The following is a 17,426-nucleotide window of genomic DNA, read 5'->3' as shown; positions in this document are numbered from 1 at the left end:
ATAAAACAGAACAGAAAATGGGGGAAACAGAAAACAAATGGACCACGAGGGGACAAGAATAGAGCAGGAATAATAAGAACTAACTAAAGGAACCACAAAGAGGGATCAGTACAAAACAGGGAGCAAGATTAAAACACAGCTACCAACACGAGGTACACTAGAATGACTGACTGAGGAAGTGAGCACAGACAGGCACTTAAATACACTGAAAATGAGGACTAAAGTGGGGCAGGTGTGGGCTATAAAGAACTAGTGGCAACGAGGAGCAGGCAAGGACAATTAACAGATACAGCAGGTTCAAACACCAAGGGAAATTAAAACAAGGACAACTGAATATAATACAACGGGGAATATAAATATAAAACAAGCTGGGAGCAAGTATAAGGGACTGTAAACAGAATACATATGTATCATATTAACATAAAATGTTCTCTTGGCCAGCCTCAAACTCACACCAAACGGTGGCCCGGATGATGGCTGACCGCTTAGCCCATTAAGCCACACAGCAGCCCTGGAAGTTGGGAAACATTCTAGGGGCTGAGGGGCTACAAGACTGAGGCAGGAACAGGATGAACAGTGACACCTGCTGGTCAAATGGGGACACGACACATGGGGCAGGGCCAGATAAGCACTGATCCTGACATTAACGCTTTGAACAAGAAAATAATAATTGCCACTGCAGTTCTCCAATCACTTAAAAGGAAGGTTATCAGTTAATCTACAAAGCATGGTCTTATATTCAACAGCAAACAGCCATCACTCTGGCCAGAAGGAATTAGGCGGGAGAAATGTTTTTCAAGTTTAACTGGTTGATGACTCTCCCTGTGCCGTGTAGCCGTGATAGAAAAATGCAGAAAAACTTAAAATATTTTTCTCAGGGCAAAAACTTAAATATGGATGCATGAGAAAATGAAGGTCTTGCACGAGTGCCGGGGAGTCTTTTCAAATGTGTGAGAGTCCTGTGAAATGCGTGAAACTGTGTCAGGCACCTGCATTCCATTTGGAAATCGAATTCTCTCTCAAATAGTGTTGTGAAATAGCAAACTGTTTTCCAAAGTCATATATTCATAGTCCCAAACCAATTCCAAAACCTTACTGTGCTCTATGATTTTTGAAATAAGATCTAAAAAAATGCTTGGTAGTTTGTATCTGGAAGCGTTCAGATGTCTTTGAGTGTAAGAAACTTAAGGAAAGCCGGGCCACAAAGTGAGTTACACCTACTGAAACTTAAACTACTGAGACTTAATTATCTATTTATGAATGTACTTGAAAAATAGCATTTTCAAGTTGCTGTTTCACTTGCATGAGATACGATTATTACACCTGGTGTTCACAGAGAGACCTGTTCAGTGAGGCAAGCAGCCAATCATGTGGCTGCAACTGAATAAAGAGCCAAAACAGCCAATCATATGGCTGCAGCTGACTGCATACAGCGAAAAGACAGAGTCAAGGGGTTCACTAACTGTGCAGCTAAGGCTTAAAACAGTATGACTGAAGTTATTTAAAATGGCATGATCGCTGGTGCCAGATGTGGTGTTTTCAACATCTGAAAAACAGCCGCTCTCCTGGGACCTTCACACACTACAGTGTCTAGAGTTTACGGAGGACGGCTCAATAACTGAAAAAGACAGAGGCGTTTCTGTGCCTGAAAATACAATGTTAAGGAGAGGGGTCTCAATGGCTTGACTTATTAAAGCTAACGGGAAGCACATAAGCGCGGATACAATGACTCAGTGAGACTGCCCCGATTGGACAACTCATCAACCCGGAAGCAATTCTGAGAGCAAAAGTGTATCCTACCTGCCACCTCACAGGGCTACTTAATAACATAACTTATGTGCATTGTTCATTATTGTACTATTATTGCATCTATTTTACCAGGCTTTGTATAAGAGTATAGAGTGACAACTCGTTTTAAAGGTGCTCTAGAATTTGTACTCATTTTTAAAGATTTGTTCACAGGAAAGTGCTTTGTATCGTCATACTGAATGAAAGAGACACTGTCTGTGATGTCATCGGTTAAAGGAAACAGATGCAAAAATCTAAATATGCAAGAAATAATAGGCGATGAGGTCTCCTCGAGATCGTCTCAGAGCGCGACTGTTCGAAAGTACGGATGTTCTATCTGACTGGCTCTCCTGCTGGTGATCAGGTTGTTACCCTACTCAAGAATACAAATCAGGCCAGGACAAGCCGGGACAGTGGCCCCTGCCTTCGGTTGAATTGGGCCTAATGTCTGGGGTTGCCCTTTATACCTAAAACATACTCTCAGCTCATTGGCTGCATGCCTCAGGCCCCACCTATTCCAGCTTACCCCCCCTTCCACAAGCACACAACTTATGTAATTCACATTTCATAACACTTCAGTATTTTTCATGAAGTCCTGCTCTGGGTTTAGTCACATAGTCACATAAGAACCATTGTTTGCTGCTTGTTTCATCTTCTCTAGGGTTTGGTGACTGTTTGGTGCATAACCTTCATTTGGAATCAACAGAGAATCACTGTAATTGTAAATTAAAAGTCTGTGGACTTATTTGTCTGTGTAAAACTACCCCACTCGATTTTTTTGTCTATTACACAATTCGAGATAAGCATAATTACCATGTGCCTTGCCAAGCCATGAATCAAGTGTTTATTATGGCTAGAGAGCCTATTTCCACAGAATTGGTGCTTTGATGAAAGATATATTTTCACGCTCTGCTCATCCCATCCTCCTGTGTGCCACGCCCCCTCGTTAACCTCGTGTGAAATCCAGATGCCACCTGCTGTTTCTTGTTATTGCCATTAAGTCCTGTGTATTTAAGTGCTTCCCCATTAATCTCTCCCTAGTCCTGGCATTAATGTCTCCTAGTTGCTGATGCCTGTTTGTGCTCCGTATCCTTCCTTCCCGCTGTGCTATCAGCGGTCACGACATATATAATATGTACAGTGAAGGAGGCCTAGGGGATATTATTCCTCGTTTTCTTGTCAATCACTGTATCACTGACAGTCTGAAGGCTCTTTCATCTATATAGTTCTGCTTGTTTTTAATGACTGACAAGGAACCTCGTCGCAAAGAAATAGGTTTTATTGGAAAGCTTGGGGAGAATCATTTTGAAGGACTGGTACTGAACACAGACACTGAACACTTCCTGCCCCTCTTAACCTGCATCTTTCACTGCTCCTACTTTTGTGATTTTGTTTTGTTGTTCTTGGATATCTTTGTTTAATTACTTTTCGACAATTTTTTACATGTTACTGCTGCAAGGAGGCCGGCACATCAAGCAGGATGAGTCTCACACTGACTTTACTGTCTATTGTTTAACATTAGGTCATAAAAAAAGATAAAGATTTTCTTTTCAAAACGCACCCTAACCTGCACTGTTGCCCTCCTGAGTCCTCTGACTACATCTCAAAGTTTCACTCTCATTTATATTTCATCTCTCATAGCAGCAAATGGAAGAATTTGAGGGAGGATCACAGTTTGAATTTAAAAGAAAATATGGCCAGCGGAGATCAGATCATTGCGGGAAAGGAATGAGTATTTAGAAGTTCAGTTTGAAAGCTGGTTCTTGTGTCTTTGCACCTGAGATTGTCACGCCCGGCTCGTCCGATCCTCGTGTGTGCCACGCCCCCTGATATCTATTGTCTATTTCAGTCCATGTCTTGCCTTGGTTTTCGTCCGTCATTGATGTTAGTTAATGTTCGAGCTGCTGTTCTGTCCTGCCCGTCCCGTTCCCTAATAAATCCCCAGTATTCCCCGACTTGCGGCTCCTTGCCTGCTTCCTGCTCGCTCGCCTGCCCGTGCGCGATTACCCGCTTCACCGGCGAACCCTAACAGAGATACAGAGAGCAGATGTTTCGTTCTATCTGAGTGAAAAGACTCATTTTGGTTTCAAATATGTGAAACGCATGTTCTCACCATGAAACAGAGACAGTAAGAGAGAGGAGGAGACAGTTTTTTCAGGGTGGAATGATCTCCTACGGCATCATTCAGAGAAAAATGGAAGGAATGCCAGATGATTAAATGCCTGATTCCAGTAGAAACGTTTAATTTCCAGAAAAGTCTGTGGGATGAGGGTGGGGCGGGGGAGTTATGAAACATATAAAAGTACCTTTATATTACAAGTAAGGCAGCAATCTGAAAGCTTTGCATGTAGCAGATAGTTGCAGGTCTTGCTAAGGGGCCCAGTGGTGAGATGGCGCTGCAGACTCTGGGATTTGAACTGTTAACCTTCTGGCGTATGTACCGTGTCCTGACATGTTAAGCCAGACACCAGCCCCTCTGATTAAACCCAACCGGATGCATGTCGACCGACATGAGACAGCAGCATGAAGCCAGCTGACCGCTGCTCTTTTGAGTGACATACTTTAGCAAACTTACCTTCCACACCTGTAAACTCCTAGTGAGCACCGGGGAAAGACTGAGGAGCCCTGAAAGTCGGAAGGATCTACACAACCCTGACCTCAGAATTCAAGATGGCTGCATCCCTTTATCAACAGAAGTGAAAGCTGTAGTTTTTTACTGTTTATTAACTCTTACGTCTTGTTTGTGGCTCATAAAATAGGTCGTACACACACAGTACTGTCCAACCGCTATCTGTGGATGCGTTGATATGCTGTTTTTATGTGCACAATACTGCATAATGTGTTATTATCAACTGATATTGCTAATGACAGCTAACAATTAACTGGAGCCTGTTTCAGAAAGCAGGATAACTGGGTTAAATGTAAGTGAATGAAGATATAGGTCATTTAAACTGGGGTCATATATTCGTGACAAGTTATTCGGCAAGAAAACTTACTTTTTGAAACTGGTCCCCGGTACTACTAAATGGCTTTCCAACTTATTGTACTGGAATATGGTTAACATGGGTGTGCCGTCATTCCCCGGTTCCATTTCCAACCCAGTATAACTTCTCGGGGGGTGGGGGGGGCAGACTGATGTGGCCAGGAGGCCCCCAAAGTGGGCCATTCAAGGTATCTTTTGGAGCCAAAAGAGAAATGAGAGAGAATTAAAAATGATGCAGCATCAATAATCCACTCATCAGGGCATGGGGTGCTGTTGGTAGAACTTTCTGATTGGGGTGGATGGTGGGTGGTGCTGCCACTTTAATGTGTCAAAGGGGGGGGGGGGGGCATGCTGGCATACTTATTGGCCAGATTTAATTAGTTTAACTTTTCCATTTTTCCTGATTTCCCGGATAAGACTCTCTGCTGCAGCCTAGGCATTGATCCACTCCTGCTGAAGAGCTTTGAAACCTCATAAACTGCTTAGCGAGCAGGAGATGGCAGCAATGGAAAATGTCTGCCTGTGTGTAATACCGGGAGACAGCTCGCCATGCTGCTAACTAGCACCAGAAGACTGAGTTTTCCAGCACCAAGTCAATTATGTCTGCGTTAATAAATAAACTCAGCATAAATGGCTTTGACATTAAACTTTAAGAAAATTATACTTTAGGGTTGGATGCTTCCCAGTGAGCCAGACAAGCATGACTGACAGGAAAATGGTTGGTTTTAAATGTCGGCTGAACACTTATCAACACTGAAGAATTTCAGTTCGTTTCAGTAACTATTGACTGCCGGTAAGTCGCACTGCATTTTTATGGTGCAGTGCTGGGAGTGTAATGTTCCAGTGATGTTCTGCTCATTAGTGCCGTCTACAAAAGTAGGATAATGTTACATGTGATAGTTTATATATGTAGACGTGTATTTGTAGGGTGGCATGGTGGCGCAGTGCTTAGTACTCTTTGAGTCTCTGCCAGGGTTCCATGTGTGTGGAGTTTGCATCTTCTCCCCATGTCGTCGTGGGGTTTCCTCTGGCTCCTCCGGTTTCTCCCCACAGACCAAAGACATGCTGAGGCTGCTTCGAGTTGCTACATTGCTCATAGGTGTATGTGAGTGGTGTGTGAGTGGTGCTTGAATGGTGCGTGAGTGGTGTGTGAGTGGTGTGTGAATGGCGTGTGAGTGGTGTGTGAGTGGTGCTTGAATGGTGCGTGAGTGGTGTGTGAATGGTGCATGGTGCGTGAGTGGTGTGTGAGTGGTGCTTGAATGGTACGTGAGTGGTGCGTGAGTGGTGCGTGAGTGGTGCATGAATGGTGTGTGAGTGGTGCGTGAGTGGTGCGTGAGTGGTGCGTGAATGGTGTGTGAGTGGTGCGTGAGTGGTGCATGAATGGTGCGTGAGTGGTGTGTGAATGGCGTGTGAGTGGTGTGTGAATGGTGCATGAATGGTGCGTGAGTGGTGTGTGAGTGGTGCGTGAGTGGTGTGTGAATGGTGTGTGAGTGGTGCATGAATGGTGCGTGAGTGGTGTGTGAATGGTGCATGAATGGTGCGTGAGTGGTGTGTGAGTGGTGTGTGAATGGTGCATGAATGGTGTGTGAGTGGTGCGTGAGTGGCGCGTGAATGGCGTGTGAGTGGTGTGTGAGTGGTGCTTGAATAGTGCGTGAGTGGTGTGTGAGTGGTGTGTGAATGGTGCATGAATGGTGTGTGAGTGGTGCGTGAGTGGTGTGTGAATGGAGTGAGAATGGTGCGTGAGTGGTGTGTGAATGGCGCATGAATGGCGTGTGAATGGTGTGTGAGTGGTGTGTGAGTGGTGTTTGAGTGGTGCGTGAATGGTGTGTGAATGGCGTGTGAGTGGTGTGTGAATGGCGCGTGAGTGGTGTGTGAGTGGTGTTTGAATGGTGCGTGAATGGCGCGTGAGTGGTGTGTGAATGGCGCGTGAGTGGTGTGTGAGTGGCGTGTGAATGGTGCGTGAGTGGTGTGTGAATGGCGTGTGAGTGGTGTGTGAGTGATGTTTGAATGGTGCGTGAGTGGTGTGTGAATGGTGTGTGAATGGCGCGTGAGTGGTGTGTTACTGGTGTGTGAATGGCGCGTGAGTGGTGTGTGAGTGGTGTGTGAATGGTGCGTGAGTGGTGTGTGAATGGCGTATGAATGGCGCGTGAGTGGTGTGTGAATGGTGTGTGAATGGTGCGTGAGTGGCGTGTGAATGGCGTGTGAGTGGTGTGTGAGTGGTGTTTGAATGGTGCGTGAGTGGTGTGTGAATGGTGTGTGAATGGCGTGTGAATGGCGTGTGAGTGGTGTGTGAGTGGTGTGTGAATGGTGCGTGAGTGGTGCGTGAATGGTGTGTGAATGGTGTGTGAATGGCGTGTGAGTGGTGTGTGAGTGGTGTGTGAATGGTGCGTGAGTGGTGTGTGAATGGTGCGTGAGTGGTGTTTGAATGGTGTGTGAATGGCGCGTGAGTGGTGTGTGAATGGCGCGTGAGTGGTGTTTGAATGGTGTGTGAGTGGTGTGTGAGTGGTGTGTGAGTGGTGTTTGAATGGTGTGTGAATGGTGTGTGAGTGGTGTGTCAGTGGCGTGTGAGTGGTGTGTGAATGGCGTGTGAGTGGTGTGTGAATGGCGCGTGAGTGGTGTTTGAATGGTGTGTGAGTGGTGTGTGAGTGGTGTTTGAATGGTGTGTGAGTGGTGTGTGAGTGGCGTTTGAGTGGTGCGTGAGTGGTGTGTGAATGGCGTGTGAGTGGTGTGTGAGTGGTGTGTGAATGGCGCGTGAGTGGTGTTTGAATGGTGTGTGAGTGGTGTGTGCGTGGTGTTTGAATGGTGTGTGAATGGTGTGTCAGTGGTGTGTGAGTGGTGTGTGAATGGCGTGTGAGTGGTGTGTGAATGGCGCGTGAGTGGTGTTTGAATGGTGTGTGAGTGGTGTTTGAATGGTGTGTGAGTGGTGTGTGAGTGGCGTTTGAGTGGCGCGTGAGTGGTGTGTGAATGGCGTGTGAGTGGTGTGTGAGTGGTGTGTGAGTGGTGTTTGAATGGTGCGTGAGTGGTGTTTGAGTGGTGTGTGAGTGGTGCGTGAGTGGTGCGTGAGTGGTGTGTGAGTGGTGTGTGAGTGGTGTGTGAGTGGTGTTTGAGTGGTGTTTGAGTGGTGTGTGAGTGGTGTTTGAGTGGTGTGTGAGTGGTGTTTGAGTGGCGTGTGAGTGGTGTTTGAGTGGCGTGTGAGTGGCGTTTGAGTGGTGTTTGAGTGGTGTTTGAGTGGTGTGTGAGTGGTGTTTGAGTGGTGTTTGAGTGGTGTGTGAGTGGTGTTTGAGTGGTGTGTGAGTGGTGTTTGAGTGGTGTGTGAGTGGTGTTTGAGTGGTGTTTGAGTGGTGTGTGAATGGCGTGTGAGTGGTGTGTGAGTGGTGTTTGAGTGGCGTGTGAATGGCGTGTGAGTGGTGCGTGAGTGGTGTTTGAGTGGTGTGTGAGTGGTGTTTGAGTGGTGTGTGAGTGGTGTTTGAGTGGTGTGTGAGTGGTGTGTGAGTGGTGTGTGAGTGGTGTTTGAGTGGTGCGTGAGTGGTGTGTGAGTGGTGTTTGAGTGGCGTGTGAGTGGTGTTTGAGTGGTGCGTGAGTGGTGTTTGAGTGGTGTTTGAGTGGTGTGTGAGTGGTGTGTGAGTGGTGTTTGAGTGGGGTGTGAGTGGTGTGTGAGTGGTGCATGAATGGTGCGTGAGTGGTGTGTGAATGATGTTTGAATGGCGTGTGAGTGGTGTGTGAATGGCGTGTGAGTGGTGTGTGAGTCGTGCATGAATGATGCATGAATGGTGCGTGAATGGTGTGTTAAAGGCGTTTGAATGGCGTGTGAGTGGTGTGTGAGTGGTACGTGAATGGTGTGTGAGTGGTGTGTGAATGGTGCGTGAATGGTGTGTGAAAGGCGTTTGAATGGCGTGAGTGGTGTGTGAGTGGCGCGTGAGTGCTACATGAATGGTGTGTGAGTGGTGTGTGAATGGTGCGTGAATGGTGTGTGAGTGGTGTGTGAATGGTGCGTGAATGGTGTGTGAATGGTGCGTGAATGGTGTGTTAAAGGCGTTTGAATGGCGTGTGAGTGGTGTGTGAGTGGTGTGTGAGTGGTGTTTGAGTGGCGTGTGAGTGGTGTTTGAGTGGTGTTTGAGTGGTGTTTGAGTGGTGTGTGAGTGGTGTTTGAGTGGTGTGTGAGTGGTGTTTGAGTGGTGTGTGAGTGGTGTTTGAGTGGCGTGTGAGTGGTGTTTGAGTGGTGTTTGAGTGGTGTTTGAGTGGTGTGTGAGTGGTGTTTGAGTGGTGTTTGAGTGGTGTGTGAGTGGTGTTTGAGTGGTGTGTGAGTGGTGTTTGAGTGGTGCGTGAATGGTGTGTGAAAGGCGTTTGAATGGTGTGTGAGTGGCGCGTGAGTGGTGTGGCGTCCTCCCATGGGTTGTTGTTCCTGACCTCGTGCCCATTAGCTCTGGACCCCCTGCAAACCTGAATAGCAGAAGTGATTTTGGAAAATGGATGAATGTTTCTTTGTCTATTTATTTATAGCATGATTTCTTATTTTCAATCTCTATTTTATCTTTATTCAGTGTTTTGTACGTTTGTTTTGATTGTTTGTTTAATTGTCTCTTGCCCAAACGTGCACCAAAATAAATTTCTTATGCTTTTTGTACATGGGAAATAAAAGAATTCTATTTCTGCTTCTGACAACTTCAGGAAGTACTCACCTACTTTGTGCTTGTATAACTACCGCATCCTTGACGTATCGAGGTGGATTTGGGGCAGCTTGCTATCAACTCCTCCGTTTCGGCTGAAGACCTAAGGTGAGTTCCTATACAGTTTAATGCTTAGGAGCCAATAACAGATGGATATTTTGCCAAATATGACCAACTTCAGTCCTTGTTGCAGTTGTGGAGCCTAAAAAATCATGAGAGTAGATGCCCTCCAGTGCGACGGCTTTGCTGTCAGTTTCCATCAAAATTCAGTTTGACTTTTGGCCAAGGCAAGCGATTCCTTTGTGTGGAACAATGCATCTAAAAACACAAGAGAACACGATTCTCAAAGGATCAAATGGAGTCTGTCATCACCTGAATAAAAAGTTTTTCTCTTGGCTCACAGCACTTCCAACCTTGTAGAATGTTGCGCACACCTCCCCAGGCCTCCGACCCCCAGGCAAAGTCTTCACAGCCAAATTTTGTACCTCTGTTGACTTTAAGTCATTCATCAAAGAATACCTTGCGTACCTCCCAGAATGCTTCACCACATTTCTTTGCCCCTGACAAATTCTGGGTCACAATAACCTGAAGGGGGGGGGGGTAAATTCTTACTGCTGACTGCTGCTGATGAATTGTTCTGCCTTTGGCTTTGGCAAACCCTCCCGCGCTCCGCAGGTGAAGATGGGCCGACGAGCTTCGCAGTGCTGGCAATATCAAGGCCGCTTGTGGAGAAGCTCCCTCGAGGGACTTTGACGGCAATGCCGGCGTGACTTTACTGTTGCCTAGTGACCACATTGATTTAGTCAAGTATTAAAACATGCTATAATAAAACACACAGTGGCTGTTTTAATATATAATGGCACTATGGTCACAACTGAAATTCTCTCAAGCAATTATATTATCCCCTCACCCTAACATTGGCTTCAGAGCCAGACTTCTTTTTTCTTTAAAGCCTTCTTTCTCTAGTCAGATCTTATTCTACAAAGGTGGAATGAATAAAATGTATGTCTTTCAAATTTTTAAATAGATATGACCTTTCCATAATAATTACTAGTTTGACTCTTCTCATCATCACGGAACCCCATCCCTGCCCCAAAGCCACCCCCATCCACATCGCCCTACCTCAATCCAACGAGACTGCCCCCCGCCCCACAAAGTCCAGCTCGATTGCAATCCAGAGAACCCTGCCTCTGACAGCAAGCCCCCGCCCAAATCCAGCCCCATTACAATCCATCGAGCTCCCCTACCCCAGTGGCCCCCTGAAATCCAGCCCCATTCCAATCCAATGAGCCCCACCCCTGCTGAGTATTGATCTCCTAGTTATGTTTCCATGGTGCACCATGTGATGCGTCTTCTGACATTTGGTTCCCATCAGACAGCATGTGTCAATACGACATAAAAATCCCAAATATTTTTTGTTCTTCTTTTGTTGTTACAGTGAATTATTTCAAAACACAGATACCAAGTCTACAAAAAATAAATATAACAGAATGTTATCCTGCCCTGGTTTGGTTTAGGAGACAAAGCAATGACAAGCAGATGAAAATGTAATCCTCTATGCTGGCTTCACGTTGGGACAAAGAGAGAGTGACTCACACTGTAAGTTTCACATGCTGAGCTAGTAAGTCACCCTGTGATGAACATACAGCCACAGTGACACATCCTTTCTTCTGCTTAATCTGGCTGATATGACAGCGCATTCCAAACGGCCCCGTGAATTTGACTGTATATATTCATTTGAGAGGCCGCTTAAGCTGAACCATGTGCTAAACATGCACTGTGAGCGATCTCATTCAACAAGGCCATCAGGCAAATAGGCAAAAACCTGCATAAAAATTATCGACGTTCCATTCATCCCTGTTCCTCCGCCATTTATCCGGTGACCCTACAGCCCATCACAGGAAGCACAGGGCCAGTGGCAGAGGACACATTGCTTCTATGAATGCCTAAAATTGGTGAGATTTGAGGCTTGATACTCACCACAGTAACCACCGTCCCTATGGCAGCAGTTATGCACCTGCTATAGGTGACTTTTTAAAATTACAGGTGACTTTTTAAAATTACGGGTGACTTTTTCAAATTACAGGTGACTTTTTTAAAATAACAGGTGACTTTTTAAAATTACTACTCCTGAAATAACTTTCAGTGGCACAAAGTTGTGGGTGGATCCCTGTTAGTGATGTCCGGCCTCCTCCTTTAGCTCTACAATTCAAGGAATTTTACTGATCATGTGCAGAAGTGCCATGGAATGTGTGACCTGACTGAACAATCCTCAGATGTCCTGCTTAGGTAGTCGTCATATGAGTTCCATCACACACCTTTATCCAAAGCAACAGGCAATTGAGAACGTGGGGTCCAACACCCCCCTGGAGCATTTGGGGGTTAAGGGTCTCGTCCGGAAGACTAATGGTGAAATCACTCTGCTGACCATGGGATTGGAACTGGCACCCTACTGACCATAGACACAGTGTCATAATACACTGAGCCACACAACATCCCCAGTATCATTTCTGCTAGTTCATTGGTGGCCTTGTGTGCTGGATCCACGAGCCTTAATGCTCGCATAAAAATTATTGGTTCATTAGGTAAGGTGGCGTCAGTATCTGTAATCTGACACCCTTGCCCTTTGTCATTGGCAATGACCTGCAGGGCTTTCCACAGACACCCCCACTCGGAGATTCTAGACACCCTGCTAGCTCCATTCTGCATGTTAGATCATTTATCCAGGCCAGTCCTGGCACTCCTGAACCCCTCACAGCAGAAAGCGTTGGGCTGTCCCTTCAGCTTGCTTTTCAGGCCAGCTCAAATAATTCCCTATCCCTTTTTTGCATTGATATATTGTGAGAGAGTTTGATATATTGTGTAACATCTTCTGCATTCTTCTTAATGCCCGTGGGTGAGTCCCTGAACACATTCCAGTCATGCATTTAAAAGCAATCAGTGAATTACTGCCCCACCTCATTGGACCGGCACTCTCTCTCTGGGTGGGGGGAGGGGAGGGGGCCTTCAGCTGCTCTTTGGAAGCGTAGTTTGATCTGACAGAGTCTGGGCACAGTTTGGCCTTTCACAGCCTTACATGGCCGTGTGACAGCAGTCCAGCATGTTACTGCTTCTGTCTGTGTTTCTGAAACCTGAGCACAGCATTTCGCAGGCTGCAGTAGCTAAAGCAATTTCCACATCCTGCTTGTCACGCTGCATGTTAGCTCACAGTGGTCCCTGGCAGAATGACGGAGCTGAGTTTAAACCCCAATAGAAGGGTTAGCACTTAGCCATGAGGCCATATGATTGCGGGTAACTTGGCGTCTATCCATCAGCAGCAGTTGATGGGAAAACTCTCTCCACCTCCTCTGGGCTTGCCGGAAGTTTCCCTGAAAGTGACAACACAATGACCCCTCATCTGTCTCTGATAGAGAATATATCAGCATCCTTTAGTTCCTGCAGCGACTGTACATTTGCCAGTAACAGAGTGCAGGGTCACCAGATGGCACCATTGCACTCGGCCCAGGGGTCCAGCCCCCATTCTCTGAGGGCACGAGGGAAGTCCATCAATATTCAAGGAGATGGTGTCGTGTCACATGACCTGAGGGATCCTCCCGTGTTTCTCACATTAAGCATTAATCACCGAGCCAAAGTGCAAAAGGTTCTGTGGACCGGGGGGGGTCCGTTTGATGTGGAACTTGGCACTGCAGCCTATCTGGAATAATGCTTTTGGAGTTTCCGCATAAGCCTGTGTGGAAAAGCAGTCTGCAGGTTTGAAGACGGATGAATGGATGTCGCTGGACCCCCGTCCTGGGTTGTTCCCTGCCTCGTGCCCATTGCCTCCGGGATAGGCTCCGGACCCCCCCAGCGACCCAGTAGGATAAGCGGTTTGGAAAATGGATGGATGGATGGATGGATGGATGGATGGATGTCAAGATTCATGATTTTTATTTGCCGCATGCATGATACACCAGAGGAGTGAAATTGCCGCTGCTCCAGACTGTGCGACAACTGAGGTGGCTGGATAACAAAACAAAAATAACAAAAACGTACTGAAATACAAAAGTTAACAAAAGAAAATGACTAAATAAGTGTTAAATTCTATTACAGAAATATATTAAAAAGTATATAAAAAGCCTCCTCTCAGTCTGGGCCAAAATTTAATGAAACACATTGACGGGAACAATCTGTCACACACTTAAAAGGAGGGTGCTGTAATCTTCGCTCCAGGTCATGCTATAAGCCTAGAGGGGACGGAACATTTTCGATGCAGCAGACCCACATACAGAGCGCAAATGAAGCGGCATGTGTGTGGGTCATTTTAATAAAGGGGATGACAGCTCTTTTACAATGGAAGTTTCCATCTTTATTGCCAGCCACTATTGGTTTAATACTAGCAGCGGCACCGACGGCGAAGCCAAAAATTTACCAGATGCTCATGGTTACCGGCTCACGAAACACACGCCTCCCGCTGCAAACATTACACAGTTATGTGTAATTAGTCCTACTGACCAACCCCGTGGGGTCACTTTTATGTCAGCCAATCGTGGGCAGTGGGCGGGGTCAAAAAGAACGATGAAGTTCGGCTTGGGGACCCTGCGCAGGCGGTGCGTCGATTCTATCAATTTCATCCGACGCATGTGGCCACTTTAAGGCTCCGGAGGCACCCAATCGAGCGAAGCCACTGGAACACTTTATGTCATATTGGTGGTGATTGTCATCGATAATTCTAAACCTACAATGTTAGATACAGATGTCCTTCAGGGTGGGCACATTTGTCCTGGTGATTCCCTCAGCACACTGCATCACTCTCTGCGGGGCTCTTTTGATGTCCAGAGCTCTGCAAGGCTGCTACGGTGCACATGAGGCTATGCTACACCCTCAGGTTGCTGTGAGGCTCTGCTCCTGCCTTCAGCATCCACTCTATCACTACATCGACCGTCTCAATCCAATTAAGGCTATAAGCTTGTTCCGCCTGTGTCTGTGCTCTTTGCAGGCTCCGTTCCTGTGTTAGGTGATGTCATACATGGATCAATGCATTTTCCACAGGGGCTGTTCCTGGATTTTTTTTTACGTGAGGGGCATACGAGGGGTCATCAGGTCCCCAGCCATCGATGAGGTCACTGAAGTCCAGACATCGGCAATTTTTTTAAGAGCAAAAAAATAAAATTTGATGCTAAATATTCACCTGAATAAAAAAAGAAAATCAGCAACTGGAAATGTCTCAGTGCCAAGTGCATTCTTAATTCAATTCACGTGCGTTATTAGTAGTGTCTGCTGTGTGCATGAGAGAGAGAGCGAGAGCGAGAGCGAGAGCAATCGGTATCAGCGCGACAGAGGATCTCGTCAGCCTCACAAGCACACTTCGCTGGAAGCGGTTCGATTTCACGCTGTTTGCGTGTGATCATGCAGCATTGTGAGGAAGAGTGTGCAGACAGCATGTCATTCTGTCAGACAAAACAATGATCGCTATCTGTAAACAACGCTGCAAAACAAATAGTCCCTGGATTAAAGGTAATTGCATTTGACGTGTAACAAGTGTAGGCTAGGCTACTCTGCCATGTTAAAGGTGGGGTTTCTGTCATATTATGCCTAATTGGCTAGATTAGGCTAGCTAATGGTTCACATGACGTCATTAATTATAGAAAAAAAAAGCAACAGATTATGAAGGGGATGGTATCAGTCAACATTTCACTTCATACCCATAATATTTTACTGCTCTATGATGTTCTTATGATATAGATCTAAATTCATTCAGTAATAGCTCCACATAACTTGCTGCAACCTAAACTATCAATTAACCCTAATTTAACACTGCCTATCCCCCAGAAAACAAGCCTCCTGTATGTGATATGTGATTGACAAGACCCACCCCAACCCCCGCACCCTTAGATCTCAGATCCCCTATTTTTCAAACCCTGGCTACAGGGTTTATGGAGATCATAATTCATACAGAGGTGCTAATCCTATCATTAGCTAATGATACGGTGACTAAGTTTATGAATGGTTGAGTGACAGAGGAGGGAGCCCCCGGGGACCTATCAATTTTCAGCTGGGGCCAGTGCTCTTCTGGCTCCGCCCATGTATACGCCTCCATGCATACTTCCATGCAAGGTTGGCATTATACCGTGGAAGCGAAAGGGAGAAAATCACTCACTATTACTGTCTTTCCATCCAAAACAAACATCTCTCTGCAATGTCCCATATAAAACAAAAGGTCAGTGAGTTTCCCACGACCCCCCATAACTGGGAGTTACTTCATTTGCTGAAACTCCTCCTTTATTCCAGCGTGACAGATGGCACCTGTTCACACCTTTACAATGTGCTGCTTGTTTGTTGGTCATGAGTCTCAATGCATGAGTGCTAAGCTAAGGCCCCTTATACCACATACCAAAGGCACACAGGGTGTAATCTCCAAGGCCCCATTCACTGTAGGATTTTGGTGCTTTCTCAGAGGTTTAAACAGGCATGCTTGCTTGGCCTGTGTTGCCTACACTCAGGGAAAGCTTAAATATTTCAGCAAATCAAAGGCTCTTGGTGACACTGTCAGCAGTAACTTTGGCATAATTGAATTTCCTCATTGATTGTTCAGCACCTTCTCCAGTTCTCATTCATTGGTTAGCACTGTTTCCATTTTTCATTGATTGGTCAGCACCGCTCCAAGTTCTCATTCATTGGCTAGCACTGTTTCCATTTTTCATTGATTGGTCAGCACCTTTTCATTTCTCATTCATTGGTTGGCACCTTTCCCATTTTGTCATTGATCGGTCAGCGTCTTGTTTTTCCTAATGCTTAGTCTGGAAATTTGAGGGAACAACTGATGCTTTAAAACTAGGGAAAAAGAGATAGATTTCTCTATGGGGGAGAGATGAACAGCATATTTTCAGGATCCTTGCCTTTGTATGAATTGTAAAAACACAAATATTGTTCTGGATCAGATATTAGTTCTGTGGTTTTGGTCATTTTTATAATACAGAGGTATTATATATATCCAGTAGGGGGGAGTGGTGTGTTTGTTTATTTTCATCACCCTCCCTCCCCCCCAGTCTCATGTGTGCTGATCTGATCATCATCACTATTCCCACTGTTGGAAGGAGGGGTCAGAGGGGCAGACCATTTCATTTGCAGGGGAATTAGACTCAGCTGGCTGTCACTTAATTCAAAGTGTCTATCTGGTTAAGAAGATGGGCTCTCAGATCATTGCTCTACACATAATCACTGTTGTAACTGCTCATAAATTGAGGTGCTTATTTTTTTATTACCTTACACACCTGCTTTCCAGGTGCGGAATCCATGCCAGTAGCCTGTGACGAAATGAATGAAGGGTAATGATTTACATTGGCTGCACCTTCATAATGCATTCATTATGCATCCATAGAACATTCATAAGCATATGAGAACACCTTAACATGTCTTAAAGCATTGCATCATAATACTCTCAACGAATAAGATATGGCAACTTAATATCCATTAATAACAAACATTACAATTATACAATGTTTGTTACTAATGTACATTAAAGCTGCCATATCTTGTTCATTTATGCAATGCTTTAAGACTTGTTAACATATTCTTATAAATGTTTTATGGATGCATTATGAATGCATTATGAATGTGCACTGAATGTTCTATGAATGCATTATAAAGGCATTATGAATGTGCACTGAATGTTCTATGACTGCATTATAAAGGCATTATGAAGGTGCAATTAATGTAAAGCATTATCAAATACAGGTTTTTGTAAAAATACCATAAGATTGATCACAGTCTTGGGTGTCCAGCTTTTCTATTTTTGCATTTCAGGGATAAAAACAATTAAAAGCCAAAGGCCAGAGTGCTTTTCTGCTAGGGACCAGAGAAGGTGCAATAGAGCATAATTCCAAGGACACTAACATTACCAGGATAATCCCATGGCAAGGGGTGGGGGCTGCATAATAAACTCTACGTTTCTGACATGCATGCATAGTCTGATATCACTGAGAGAAGGATTGTATGTGTGTCTGCGCCAG

This window comes from Brienomyrus brachyistius, chromosome 1 (genome assembly GCF_023856365.1).
Source record: "Brienomyrus brachyistius isolate T26 chromosome 1, BBRACH_0.4, whole genome shotgun sequence".
In the NCBI taxonomy this organism is placed as follows: Eukaryota; Metazoa; Chordata; class Actinopteri; order Osteoglossiformes; family Mormyridae; genus Brienomyrus; species Brienomyrus brachyistius.
This window is presented reverse-complemented; position numbering follows the sequence as displayed.